Source organism: Amblyraja radiata, chromosome 1 (assembly GCF_010909765.2).
Source record: "Amblyraja radiata isolate CabotCenter1 chromosome 1, sAmbRad1.1.pri, whole genome shotgun sequence".
Classification (NCBI taxonomy): domain Eukaryota; kingdom Metazoa; phylum Chordata; class Chondrichthyes; order Rajiformes; family Rajidae; genus Amblyraja; species Amblyraja radiata.
The window spans coordinates 78,454,002-78,468,945 of record NC_045956.1 but is presented as its reverse complement, the minus strand read 5'-3'; positions in this window follow the sequence as shown (position 1 = coordinate 78,468,945).

Below are 14,944 nucleotides of genomic sequence, written 5' to 3'. Positions count from 1 at the left end.
CACCGAGGCCGAGGTGCTGGGCGGTCCCCGCCAGGAAACGGCGCTCCAAGCTGGTAGGTCACGAGGACAGGTCGATGGGCAGCCCGGAGAAAAAGCTGCCTCACCGACCAGGTAGGGACCTAGAAATAAAATTGCCCCCTACCCCCCCACATTAAAAAGTCCATTTCTCCAACGGACGAAACACAGGACTTACTAAAAACGTTTTTTTTAAAAAGCGAATTAAACGGACGGCTGCTGGTTAGCAGCCGTTCCTCAAGAAGGCTCCTCCTCCACGTATGGGTGTTGTGGGCTGAAGGGACTGGTTTCCAGAGGGCTAGTATGCAAATTGTGCGCCAAATGGATTCTTGGGCTGGCGTCTCAGTCAATCAAGCCTGTTGTGCTGGCAACTCACTCACTCACGGCTGGTGGGCTGGTAGTTGACTCACGGCTAATCCTTGAAATTCTATTTCAAGCAGGGTATAAGGACACCAAATTCAAGTGCAGTTTCTTACCACTTCTAGCAGGGTTCAAGGCCACCAAATTCAAGTGCAGTTTCATACCATTTGAAGTAGGGTGCAAAGCCATTAAAGACAGCGAGCCGTGACCTCTCCCTCCTCCATCTTGCAGAGACTGAGCCACACCCACATTTCCGGGTTTTATAACCCCACCCCCCACCGGAAAAGGTGTGGCTTTCATGGAGTGATTGACAGGAGAGAGATTCTCAACATTTAAAAAAAAACTGATAACACTTATATTTTTCATTGATGGGAAGAATTCTCTGCACCTGCTCAGCCGAGGGGGACTGAGTAAGATGGCCAAAAATCACAGCCGTAAGTGGTAGCGTTTTATCTAAAATCAATATACAGTGCAAACAGGAAGTAAGTGCATTTACAGTAATGCCTTTTAACTTCATGCCACCATTTGCAGTAAGTAGTGCCTTTCAACTTCATGCCATCATTTGCAGTAAGTGGTGTCTTTCAACCAAGCAACACCCAAGCCACACCCACGCCATTATTTGCAGTAAGTGGTGTCTTTCAACTTCAAGCCACCATTTGCAGTAAGTAGTGCCTTTCAACTTCAAGCCAAAGCAACCAAGCCACCATTTGCAGTTAGTGCCTTTCAACTTCAAACCAAAGCTCCCAAGCCACCATTTGCAGTAAGTAGTGCTTTCAACTTCAAGCCAAACCACCCAAGCCACCACCTGCAGGAAGTAGTGCCTTTCAACTTCATGCCATCATTTGCAGTAAGTGGTGTCTTTCAACTTCAAGCCACACCCAAGCCATCATTTGCAGTAAGTGGTGTCTATCAACCTCAAGCCACACCCAAGCCACCATTTGCAATAAGTAGTGCCTTTCAATTTCAAGCCAAAGCAACCAAGCCACCATTTGCAGTAGGTAGTGCCTTTCAAATTCAAACCAAAGCTCCCAAGCCACCATTTGCAGTAAGTAGTGCTTTCAACTTCAAGCCAAAGCAACCAAATCCACCATTTGCAGTAAGTAGTGTCCTTCAACTTCATGCCACCATTTGCAGTAAGTGGTGTCTTTCAACTTCAAGCCACACCCAAGCCACCATTTGCAGTAAGTAGTGCCTTTCAACTTCAAGCCAAAGCAACCAAAGCACCATTTGCAGTTAGTGCCTTTCAACTTCAAGCCAAAGCAACCAAGCCACCATTTGCAGTAATAGTGCCTTTCAACTTCAAGCCACATCCAAGCTTTAGAACCAATAGACATTTTTTGCAAGCTTTAGAACCAATAGACATTTTTTTGCAAGCTTTAGAACCAATAGACATTTTTTTGCAAGCTTTAGAACCAATAGAGACATTTTTTTGCAAGCTTTAGAACCAATAGACATTGTTTTGCAAGCTTTAGAACCAATAGACATTGTTTTGCAAGCTTTAGAACCAATAGACATTGTTTTGCAAGCTTTAGAACCAATAGACATTGTTTTGCAAGCTTTAGAACCAATAGACATATTTTTGTAAGCTTTAGAACCAATAGACATATTTTTGCAAGCTTAGAACAAATAGACATATTTTTGCCAGCTTTAGAACCAATAGACATATTTTTGTAAGCTTTAGAACCAATAGACATATTTTTGCAAGCTTAGAACAAATAGACATATTTTTGCCAGCTTTAGAACCAATAGACATATTTTTGCAAGTTTTAGAACATATTTTTGCAAGCTTAGAACCAATAGAGACACTTTTCTGCAAGCTTTAGAACCAATAGAGACATTTTTTTGCAAGCTTTAAAATCAATAGAGACACTTTTTGCAAGCTTTAGAACCAATAGACATTTTTGGCAAGCTTTAGAACCAATAGACACTTTTTTTGCAAGCTTTAGAACTAATAGACATTTTTTGCAAGCATTAGAACCAATAGAGATTTTTTTGCAAGCTTTAGAACCAATAGACACTTTTTGCAAGCTTTAGAACCAATAGAGACACTTTCTGCAAGCTTTAGAACCAATAGAGACACTTTTTGCAAGCTTTAGAACCAATAGACATTTTTTGCAAGCTTTAGAACCAATACACTTTTTTTGCAAGCTTTAGAACCAATAGACACATTCTGCAAGCATTGTAGAGCCAAAAGAGACACTTTTTGCAAACATTTTAGAACCAATAGACACTTTTTGCAAACATTTTAGAACCAATAGACACATTCTGCAAGCATTTTAGAACCACTAAGGACACTTACATTTGAGTAGACATGTGTTCAGTGTTATTCACAGCTCAGAGAAACGTGACCTCTGCCTTCCTCCATCTTGAAGAGACTGTGTGGCACACCACTTCCTGGTTTTATAGTCCCTCCCCCCTGTCGCCAGCGGAGGCAGCAGAGAGAATGGGAATTTTGTAAAAACATTAATATCTCTGTCATTTTTAATCGACGGGAAAAATCCTCGGCACACATGCGGCGGAGGGGGGCTCTGAGCAAGGTGGCCAAAAATGATGGCCGTAGATGGCGGCGTTCTCTCGGAAATCGCAGCACAGATGGCCCAAACCGGTCAAAAACAGACTTTTAGTAATATAGATGTTATGGCCACTCGTGAAATTGGATTTTCATGGTTATAATTGAAGATGTCAAGCGGCTGATCTTGTACATCGTTTCGTTTACCAATGGTCTTCTTTAATTTTAAACACAGTTTAAGAATGGAAGTTGATGAGCAGGTGGCTGCAACAATGGTACTAAATGACTTAGATCAAAACATTAAGTGCTGCTATTGTGGTGTCCTTACTTGTTGTTCAATTGTCATCATGGCTTGATTTACATATCCATCTGACTCTTTTTTACCAGTTAGTAACGAAACTGTGTGGATTTGATGAGCTGTGCTGTGTGGTCTTATTTTCTAATGCATCAGCCAATCAGGAACGTAACCTATGCGACGAAAACCAACAGGAATTTCGATATATTCAAACATGAATGGAGAGTCCACCCAACAGAGCAAAGTTAAAGCCATGTTTGTATGAAGCGCCTGCCCAACCCATCTTTTCCTTTTCCAACGGAATACTTTCATTTCAGGAAATGTTTTTGGAGAGATGTGCAACGTTGGGTGGCTGCAACAGTGGTACTAAATGACAGTTGAGAACAAAATATTAAGTGTAACTTTTGTGGTGACCTTCCTTGTTCAATCATCATCATATTCTTGCATCGAACACAGCAAATGACCAACAACCTAAAATGGATCCTTCCAGAGGACAGCCGACGTGAAATTGCAGAGTTTCCGCAAGAAATTGTTCTGTTATTTCTTGAAAATTTAGTTTGTCGATGCTGGGGCATAGGTGAATTGGTGAGCATTACTTGTTCAATCATCATCACTTGGTTTGGTCAGCGTGTTCCGCTGAGTTTTATTTGGCATGTCAAGTGTGGGTCTTACTAACTTTTTATGTCCAAATTGTGTGCAAGTTTCCTTATGCTGCATTCATTATTTTCTCGTCCATGTGACTTTGAATGGAAGATGCTTGTCAAATCTATTGAAGCTACCAACTGTTTTTTGGTGTTTTGCAAGACTTGTGGTGCATTAGCTGAGAGGAACACCCGAGGCCAATGACCTTGCAGGCTGCATGGATACAAAAGGAATTATTGTCACCTATTCAGAGGGAAAGTAAGAGGTGCAAATTGCCAAACTGCTGTAGGTTCCTGGAGGGACAATATATTCTTGAATCGAACACAGCAGATGACCAACAACCTAAAATGGATCCTTCCAGAGGACAGCCAACGTGAAATTTCAAGACTTCAAACATGTGCAAGTGCAGAGAGTTTCCGCAACAAATTGTTGTTTTATTTCTTGAACATTTAGTTTGTCTATGCTGGGGCATAGGTGAATTGGTGAGCATTTCTGTTGAAGAAATTGGCACCTCGGGTATTCGCCTTACTGTAGCACTTTACAGATACGTGCCTCCTGAACTGTAGCATTTTCTGTTGCATTAAGTGGTAAGTGCTACCATGTTTGGGTGACTGCTATCTGGCTCTTCACGATCAAGCTCAAGGTTCATTCGTACCTCTTGGAAATTGTCCCATCATCCAGTGTTACATAATCCTGAAGAGTGACAATGTCTGACATTTCCACGCACTGCAAGGTCCCTTTCCTATAAATTTCCTTCTCGAAACAGATCCTTTTTCCCAGACATCTCCTATCAGGAGTAAAGTTAAAGCCATGTTTGTATGAAGCGCCTGCCCAACCCTTCTTTTCCTTTTCCAGCGGAATACTTTCATTTCAAGCACTGTCTTAGAAAGGGAAGAGATGTGCAAGGTTGGATGTCTGCACCTGCAACAGTGGTATTAAATAACAGTTAAGAACAAAATATTAAGTGCTACTGTTGTGGTGTCCTTACCATTGGTCAGCACCACTTGGTTTGGTCAACGTGTTCCCCTGTGTTTTAATCGGCTTGTCAAGCGTGGGTCTAACAGTGGGTTTTCGTTTTAATCTTCATTTCACGGTTCTCATTTCATTTCAAAGGGCTACTATAAGGGGCTGTCCCACTGTGGGGACCTAAAACGCCCTCGACTCATACTCGCAACATGGTGGACACGAGGTCGTAGGACGTCTTCGTAACTCTCCATCATGCTCGAAAGTGGTCTCTGCGTACTCGAGGCCTCAGCAATGTCGCGGCATTATTTTCAATATGTTAAAAAATGCCCACGATTAAAAAATGTTTGCCATGGAAAAAGTAAATACTTTTTTTGCTCGTAGGTTTAGTCGTAGAAGGTCGTAGTAGGTCGATACGTTAGTCGTAGGCAATCGAGGGTAGTTGAAGCTGTTGTAGATAGTCTGTTGAAGGGAAGTCGAAGGAGGTAATCTTCACTCTCCATTATTTGGTGTCCAATTTTCCCGAAGTTAGTTGTAGCTTCTTTCTCCTTCAATCCCTCTCTCTCCCCTTCTCCCCCCCCCCCCCCCCCCCCCCCCCCCCCCCTCTCTACCCACCCGCCCCCCCCCTCCCCCCCCAACTCGCAGATTAGGTTGCCTAAGTGGGACAGCCTCTTTAGTTTAGTGAATATGGCTGTAAGCTATTTCCGGGCATGTCTGTAGATGTGGCTGGGAATTACATCTGGACCAAATTGCATCCTGTGGGTTCACACTCAGGAAGGCCAATCTGATGTCTGCCACACTGACCTTGGGTAGGTTCATCCAATGTAAAATTGCTTATGAGAGCTATATTTTCAATTTGAGGCTGGCTTACACTCCCCTATTAAGGTATAAATTCAATAGACAATAGGTGCAGGAGTAGGCCAATCGGCCCTTTGAGCCAGCACCGCCATTCAATGTGATCATGGCTAGTCATCCACAATCAGTACCCCGTTCCTTCCTTCTCCCCATATCCCCTGTCTCCACAATCTTTAAGAGCCCTATCTAACGCTCTCTTGAAATCATCCAGAGAACCGGCCTCCACCGCCTTCTGAGACAGAGAATTCCACAGACTCACCACTCTCTGTGTGAAAAAGTTTTTCCTCATCTCCGTTCATGGCTTACCCCTTATTCTTAAACAGTGGCCCCTGGTTCTGGACTCCCCCAACATCGGGAACATGTTTCCTGCCTCTAGCGTGGCCAAACCCTAATATGTTTCTATAAGATATCCTCTCATCCTTCTAAATTCCAGAGTATACAGGCCCAGCCACTCCATTCTATCAACATATGACATTCCCGCCATCCTAGGAATTAACCTAGCGAACCCACGCTACACTTCCTCAATAACAAGAATGTCCTTCCTCAAATTTGGAGGCCAAAACTGCACACAATACTCCAGGTGTTCTCTCACTGGGGCTCTGTACAACTGCAGAAGGACCTCTTTGCTCTGCTCCTCTTGTTATGAAGGCCAACATGCCATTCACTTTCTACACTGCTGTACCTGCATGCTTACTTTCTAACTGATGAACAAGGGCCCCAGATCCCATTGTAATTCCCCTTTTCCCAATTTAGATAATAATCTGCCTTCCAGTGTTTGCCACCTCACATTTATCCACAATAAACTGCATCTGCCATGCATCTTCCTATCCAATTGTCTCCTTTCTGTATCATGAAAACTGCAATTAACTCATCCGTTGATCTTCTACATTCCAGGAAAAGCACGTTTCTCGTGGAATGACAAGAACACTGTGATGGGTTAATAATTTCTCCTATGTACACACCTTCGAATGCTCATATCCAGGGAACAAAATTCACCTCTTACACCCTCAGTATTTGCCACTAGGTGTCACTGAGATGCTTGGAACACATTCAATCTACACTGTACTTTTATGTTGGACATATGTGTTATTCAAAATGAACTTCGCCACCTCAAAAATAGTCTGCATCTGTAAAGATATTTGCGTTTTAGTTGCTCAGCCTTAATTGGGCATCGTATGTATTTTCCCCAGGTAATTTTGTAGTTATTTAATTGTAAAGTAAGATTAATTTGGAATTACTTAGTGATTGATATTTAAGAAATGTCTTAGTAATATATGTTATAATGCTATAATGCATATTCAAATTCTTTGTGAATTATATTAACATGATCTGATTTTACTGACTTTAGGAGTGATTGTTACTTGGTTTCATGTGTCTGTAAATAAACATCACTGTTTTTGTTGCACATTTTTACTTGAATTTAATACAATAACCATGTTGCTTAAATATTTTCAGCTTAGCCCCCATAATCCTTGTTTTAATTGTGATTTTGCAAATCACTTGGACAGATTGGGAAAGTTTAAGAAGAGCTGAAATAATCATATTGTCATGATAGAATTGTCAGTAGCAATAATTTTTTTATCGTGTTTCAAATTGAGGTCATTTCAAAGATGGGTCATCATTTTAGATTTAAGTATTTTCATTTTAAATGTAAAGTATATATTCCAAATACTGTTGACACAAAAAACTGCAAATGCTGGTTTTCAAAAAAGTCACAGTACTGGAGTTACTCAGCAGGCTCTGATGCAAAACTTTGTCTATCCATGTCCAGAGATGTCCCGCTGAGTTACTTCAGCACTTTGTGTCATTTTTTAATTGTTTAATTATTTGTGCATTTCTATTGCAACCAAATATTTGTACATATTATTAAAACATGTGATAACTCAATTCAGATTCTCGACACCATATGTACTATTATATGGATTACAGTGTACAAATAGATAAGAATTCAAACATAGGAATTAGAGTCAGACATTTGTCCTTCAAGCCTATCTTTCAATTTAAAGAACTGAAGGCTGATCTGCAATTGACTTCACTAACATCCATTAATACCTCTGGTAAGCTATCAACTCAGATGTAAAAAGAACAATTGCTGTTCCACTAGTTATTATTTCTGAACCACGATCCAAATTCATGCCAGCCTCTTCATGTGGTAGTGTTTCTTCCATTGCTAAAACAGTCTGAGGAAGGGATCCGACACAAAGCTGCACCTATTCCTTTTCTTCAAAGAGCCAGACACAGTTACTGCAGCTTTTGAGTCATAAACTACACAACCAGTGGAAATATCAATGTTCTCCTGTTGAAAGTCTTAAATTACCCACTAATCTTCTCATCTCCAGAAAATACACACCTTGTTTCTGTCATGTCACATTGTAATTTAATCCTTGCGGTTTGTGTATTATTCTCACCCCCAAAGTCAATGTCCTCCAAGTTATCGTGCTGTGAACTTCTGATGAATCTAAAATAACTGTAGCATTTTCTCAACGAGCAAAGCTTATTCTGGATGTTGTTCAGCCAACACCATACAGATCAGAAACATTCAACATTTATTTATTTATTTACTTAATTCATTTTTTTATTTCGAACAGAATAAAAGAATAAATAACAAGTGTGAAACAGCATACAAAAATCAAAAAAAACAAAACAAGATTAGTTATAAAGTGTCATAAACAATATCTATAAATAAATGAAATCATATGTGTCTGAAAAGGAAAAGGAAGAAGCCAAAGCTTATTAATTCCCACCCCTTATAATTATCTTACACAAATTTAGCGGCTATATGTACACCATATGTACACCAGCAGCTATATGTACACCAAATTATTTACATATATACACTAATTAAATATTTACAAAGCCATACAAAAAAAGGGAGAAAAAAAGAAGAAAAGAAAAAACCCTCATAATCTATACAGTATCTTAGTCATATATACAACCCATCACCCTATAATCACCCTTCCCAATACAATCAGTGTAACAAATATCCCACTCACAATCACCTATCCTCATCCCAATATCCTTTTGAAAAAAAGTGTTTTTGTACATCTTTTTAAACTGAATTATGTTTGTGCTAAGTTTTATCTCCTGTTCCAGACCATTCCACAAATTCACCCCACAGATTATCATAGAAAGTAGGTGCGAGAGTAGACCACCAGGTCCGTCGAGCCCGCACCGCCATTCACTCATGGCTGAACACTAAACAGACACACTTACCCACAAACAGTAGACACAAGACACAGAACACAAGACACTACCCTCCCCTTTATACCGCTATCACCCCTCTCCACCCCAAGAACCACGTGATCTCCTGGGGGAGGCACATGCTATGCACATTATTTTAAGAGGTGTTCTGACATTGAGTTTTTTTAAATTATGTTCCCCTCTCAAATTATACCCACCCTGCCTTTCCATAAACAGTTTTTGTATATTTCCTGGAAGTAAATTATTTATTGCTTTGTACATGATTTGTGCAGTCTTAAATTTAACCAGATCGGTGAACTTCAGTGTATGTGACTTTAAGAATAATAAATTGGTATGTTCAAAATATCCAACGTTATTGATAATTCTTATTGCTCTTTTTTGTAATGTGCATAACGGCTGTAGGTTGGTTTTGTAGGTGTTACCCCATATCTCCAAAAAGTAACTCAGATATGGCAATATGAGTGTATTATACAGAGTATGTAATGATTTGTGGTCCACAATGTGTCTTGATTTTCCCAATATTGCTATAGACTTTGCCAGTTTTGCTTTGACGTGGTTTATATGTGATTTCCAGCAGATTTTGTGGTCGAAGGTCACACCAAGAAATGTATTTTCATATACTCTTTCTATACTTATGTTATCTATTTTTAATTGTACTTTAGGGTTTATTTTATGTTTTCCGAATAGCATAATCTTTGTTTTGCTTAAATTTAGAGACAATTTGTTGACATCAAACCACTGTTTTAATTTATTCATTTCTGATGTGATGACCTCCAAAAGTTGCTTCAAATTGTCACCGGAACAAAAAATATTCATATCATCGGCAAATATAATCAATTGCTGTATATTTGATATTTTGCATATGTCGTTAATGTATATTATGAAAAGCTTTGGACCTAACACAGACCCTTGAGGTACACCACAAGTTATGTTCATGTAAGTTGATTTATGTTCACCTATTTCTACAAATTGTTGCCTGTTTCTTAAATAGCTTCTCACCCAATCCAATCCAGCCCCTCTGATGCCATACCTATCCTGTTTCATGAGTAAAATGTCATAATTTACAGTATCAAATGCTTTTTTTAAGTCTATGAATATTCCCACTACAAGTTTTTTATTACATTGCCTTGTATAAAAATCCACTCTTTCTGTTTTTAATCCAGGATTGACTGAATGGTCTTCACATTTTTGTGCTGAAAGAATAACAATCTTTACCTACCTCAAACATTGAGAGAAACGTGGGGTGGTTAGATTTCTTCAATTTTTAATGAATTGAACAAGACAGCCTAACCTTTCTAACTCCTCTTCACATTCCCACACTGACCTTTCTGTCCTGACTATCCTCCATTGCTAGAGTGAGATCACACCCGAAATGGATGTACAGCACCGCATATATTTGACTTTGGTAGCTTATGGTATGAAGACTGAATTGTCCAATTTTACTTCGGAGTCACGTGAGTGACAACGTGAAGAACCCGTCCAGCACGCATGCTCGACATGAGCGTTCACGCAGATGCAACAGCGACGAACGGGAGTACGGGCACTCCCGCTACAGGCTGAAAGAACGGACCGTTAGGTAAGTACTTACCCACAGGTTCGAGTTTACAAACTTTGCTCTTTGTTGCTCCAGGGAAAACAGGAGAGAGCAAAGCAGAACAGAGGGAAGCGGCCCCCGTTCGACTCCAGGGAAGGAGCATTCCGTCAGTGGAGGGGGGAGAGGCGGCACCTGGACCGCTCACGCTGCGGTCCACAGTCAGGGTACTGAGCCGAAGCCCAGTCCGCTAACAGCTGTCTGACCAACAGCAGCGGACTGGAGCGAAATTCAAAAACCGGCCGGTAATCCCTGCATACTCCCGACAAAGAGACTCGCCGGCCGAGAACCGCAGAAATGCCGCCCGAATACGGTAGGCAGCCTCTAGCAGCAAAGTGAGAACCAAACCTCGGGCTGGAGACAGACACGGAAGATGGAACCGGCACCTCAAACTACCGCCCGAGAGCAGTAGTTCTCCAAGCCTAGAGTAAGGTCATGGAGCCAAAAACTCCAGCGAGACTTGCCTCGGGAGCTGGGGCAAGCTCGCCAAGGGAGCATAACACTCCCGCTCCAGTGCACTAACAGCACTGGCCATCTCCCTTATCGAGGGATCGATGGCGACCAGGGCTGGGCTGGTCAAGAAGAGTGGTCACTGGCTGAACAACATCGGGAGTATGCTTGAGGTACAGGATCAGGAAGAGCTGCTGGGTGTGGCTGCTACGTGGCTACACCACGAGCGAGATGGCCTTTTCAGTCTAAACTAACGGCCAGCTAACTACCTGATCTTTCCAAAAAACCTCTCCAAAACAGGTAATCATGAGGCGTTGGATTTCATCACGCCTCCCCAAAATCGCATTTACTCAAAGTGCCCACCATTATTGGGGGGTACATTCAGCATAGCATTTTAAAAACCCAAATATCTTAATTTGCATTTGATACCCCTGACGTCGGCTATCATTTTCGCATGCTCATTCCAGAGGGGCAGGGTAGTATGGCAAAACATCTGACCCTACTGTTCACAGTATGCTCCGCAACTTCTCGAAGGAAGTTATAAAACCTGCCCTCAACCTAAAAAAATTCACAGGCTGACCTCACAACCACAGATCCTGCTATCTGGCAAAGTTACCAAACCAAGCCTAGGAAACTGGACGAAGTGTCCAAGATATTCGGCATTAAGAGGGCAGGGCCTGGAATGAGCACCACACAAAACCAGACAGCAGTACCTCCACGCGTCCACCAGTATGCGTCTACTTAATGGTACTGGTGAAAGCTCGGGGCCCGCATGCCAACCTCCGTAAGCCTTTTCAGGCCAGGGTCCAGAGCGGGCCCCATGGAAAATGCGCCACCCCCCAACAACACCATCCCTACAGATAAGGAACCAGAAACCGAAGAAATGAACACACCACTAAACAACAGTGAAGACAGATAAGTATGGTTCCTACCATCACATAAAAGGTGAAGGATTTGTACTAACAGGGGGGGGGATTACACCTGAGTTGGGAACATGAAGAACTATCACACTTGGTAGTTATATACCAAAAGTATTCAAGGATAAAAATTGAATTAAGAAACCTACCACCAGTTCAGCATGCACCACAAAGGGGTCTACCCTCCCACTAAAAAAAGAACATGAGGGACTAGCTAACTGGAGAAGCTATACGAGGGGTCATAAAGAAGCCTAATATGAACCTTTGGTACCAAAAAACCCAAATATGGTGAATGTCGCACCATCATTGACTTAACCACCAGGTTTTTTTCACCAGGTTACACACTTATGTAAACTTGTAACTGCTAACCATGGATTTCCTAGGATACTTTATGGTAGACATCAACTTAAAAGATGCATACTATTCAGTACCCATTCATAAAGATTTTCGGAGATACCACAATTTACCTGGATGGGGTAACTATGGCAGTATAAATTATTGACAATGGCTAATATGAGCCAAAACTGTTTACAAATATTCAAACCAGCCCTGACACTATTAAGGAACATATCGTCATGGCATGTCTCTATGATATTAACGACAGACAAATCCATGGGAATAGCTAATCAGCAGCATTAGCTACTAAAACTTATTTAGCCTGGGCTCTGTCATACAATCCAGATAAATCTACATTGACACCATCCACAACTATTGACTATCTGGTATTCAATTAACTCTATCCACTCATCTATAACATTGCCATAAGGAGAGTCAGCGTATGACACAACCTGTAACAATTAATGGTAACAATCAACCAACCATTCAACAAAGTGGCTAGAGTAATTGGGAAATAGTAGCAGCATTACCAGCTACTTAACTTGAACCTTTCCATTAGAGCTAAGGTGCTAGTGTTTAAACTAAATACCTATACCCAGAACATGGTGGCAAATGGACTAATCTGGAGTCGTCATCACTATAGACACTGGGCATAAAACGTAGTTGGAAATATTGAGTACGTTCTATTGGTAAAAGCATATTATTCAGTAGTGCACCATTTTGCATGTTCGTTTATAAATTAACAACATCACAGTGGTGGCATATACCAACCACTTGGGCGGAATATCATGTGACAATTTAGTTAACAATTGGTAACCGTGTCTTCTGTGTGTCTTTTTAAATTTTTTAATTTTTAATTTTAATTTTTAACTTGACTTGACTTGACTCTCTGAATAGCCGCACAAGAGTTCCTATGTGTGTAAGCACAAATGGCAAATAAAGTTTTTGACCTTTGACATTTGACGTATGTCGTCAAACATATTCGACCATCAGCAACTTACCTACCAGGTGAGCTAAATACTGTAAACAGACATATTAAACCAAAGTATTTGCTGAAATTACAAAGCAATTTGGAACACCAGATATCGATTTCCTTGTATTTCAATAGAATCACCACGTACCGTTCATGTATGTCGCATGAAACCAAACTTTGAGGCAGCGGCAATGAATACATTCCCACTGAACTAGGGGGGGGGGGGGGGGAATCTAATCTCTATGTTCTCCCCTTTTTCTACCTCATCAGTCAGGTCTACGGCCTCATCAGTCGGGTACTACGCAAAATACAGATGGACTCTGTTTCAGGTATTTTGATAGTACCCGACTAAACCCACAGTCATGGTTCCCAGTGGTCCTCGACATGGTCATTAAAACCCTAATGATTTCCCAATAGCCCAGACTTATCAACCCACCCAGTTGCAGGCATAAGCCACCCATGCCACGATAAATTAAACTACTGGGTTGCAGATTTGAAAAGACCATTACTGGGCCTGGGTTGCAGAATTGGGAAGACCACTGCTGGGCCTGGATTGTCAGACAGCACTATCGACACGATGACAGCATCCCATCGCATATCCACTAGGGAACATACTTGGCGAACATCAAGAAGTGGGAAGATACTGTTCAAATACAGGAACTACATATTCAACTACAACAAAACCTATACTGGAGTTCCTGGCAGGTCTTCACCACAATGAAGGACTCAGCTACTGCGCCATCAATACAGCCAGAAGTGCTCTGTCAGCCTACTTAACTCGGGCACCAGGACAACAGGCCACAGGGTACCACCTACTGGTGATCAAATTCAGGAGAGGTATATTCAACTCTAATCCCCCAGACCTAGGTACACCCAAATCTGGGATGTCAGTGTGGACCTGACGTACCTTAGGGGATGGTCACCAGCCAGGTCCCTCACCCTGGAACAGCCTACCCTGAAGACGGTCATGCTGATGGCCTTGTCTCAGCACAAAGAATCCAGTTCCTCCATCTACTACGATTGGACAGTATGGTTATAACACTAGATCGTGTTACATTTACCATTCAGGGGCTGGTCAAACAGAGCAGACCAGGAACATCAGGTCCAGTCATGGAATTCCGGGCATACCCACCTGAACCACGGTTATGTGTCATGACCCACTTATTGAACTACATCGACACAATAAGAAATCCTCGAGGGAGAGAAAAAGCCTTATGGGTCAGCCACAAGAAACCTCATGGTCGGGTGACGAGCCAAACTATCTCAAGTGGCTCAAGCAGGTACTGGGAGTTGCTAGAGTAAATACTAACGTGTATAAATCTTACTCCACCAGGGCAGCATCCACATCGGTGACTAAGAGGATGGACGTGCCTATGGACCACATCTTGGCTACAGCGGGGTGGTCTAGGGAGTATACGTTCCAAACTTTTATAACGAGCCGCTGGCAGAACCTGTATCGGTTGCAGAAAAAGTATTAGAACCTGCAAAAAATAAATAATTTAAGCCCTGGGGAGCATTTTGGTCTTGTTATTGTTAATAACACCATTATTGTTTTACAAACAGATTCATGGTTGATTACGATAACATACATCCTCCCTCGAATGACTTCGGCAGCGAGTGAAGTATGAACTGTTACACGGTTTGAAATCACAAAGCTTTAAAATCTTCACGTAGTCACTCACGTCACTCCGAAGTAAAATAGTAAGATTAAACGAGAACTTACCAGTTTGAAGTTTGATCTGTATTTTATGAGGAGTTACGATGAGGGATTACGTGCCCTCCGCTCCCACCCTCAATTATAGAGATCAACTGGTAACTTAGTTCTCCTTGTCTTTAC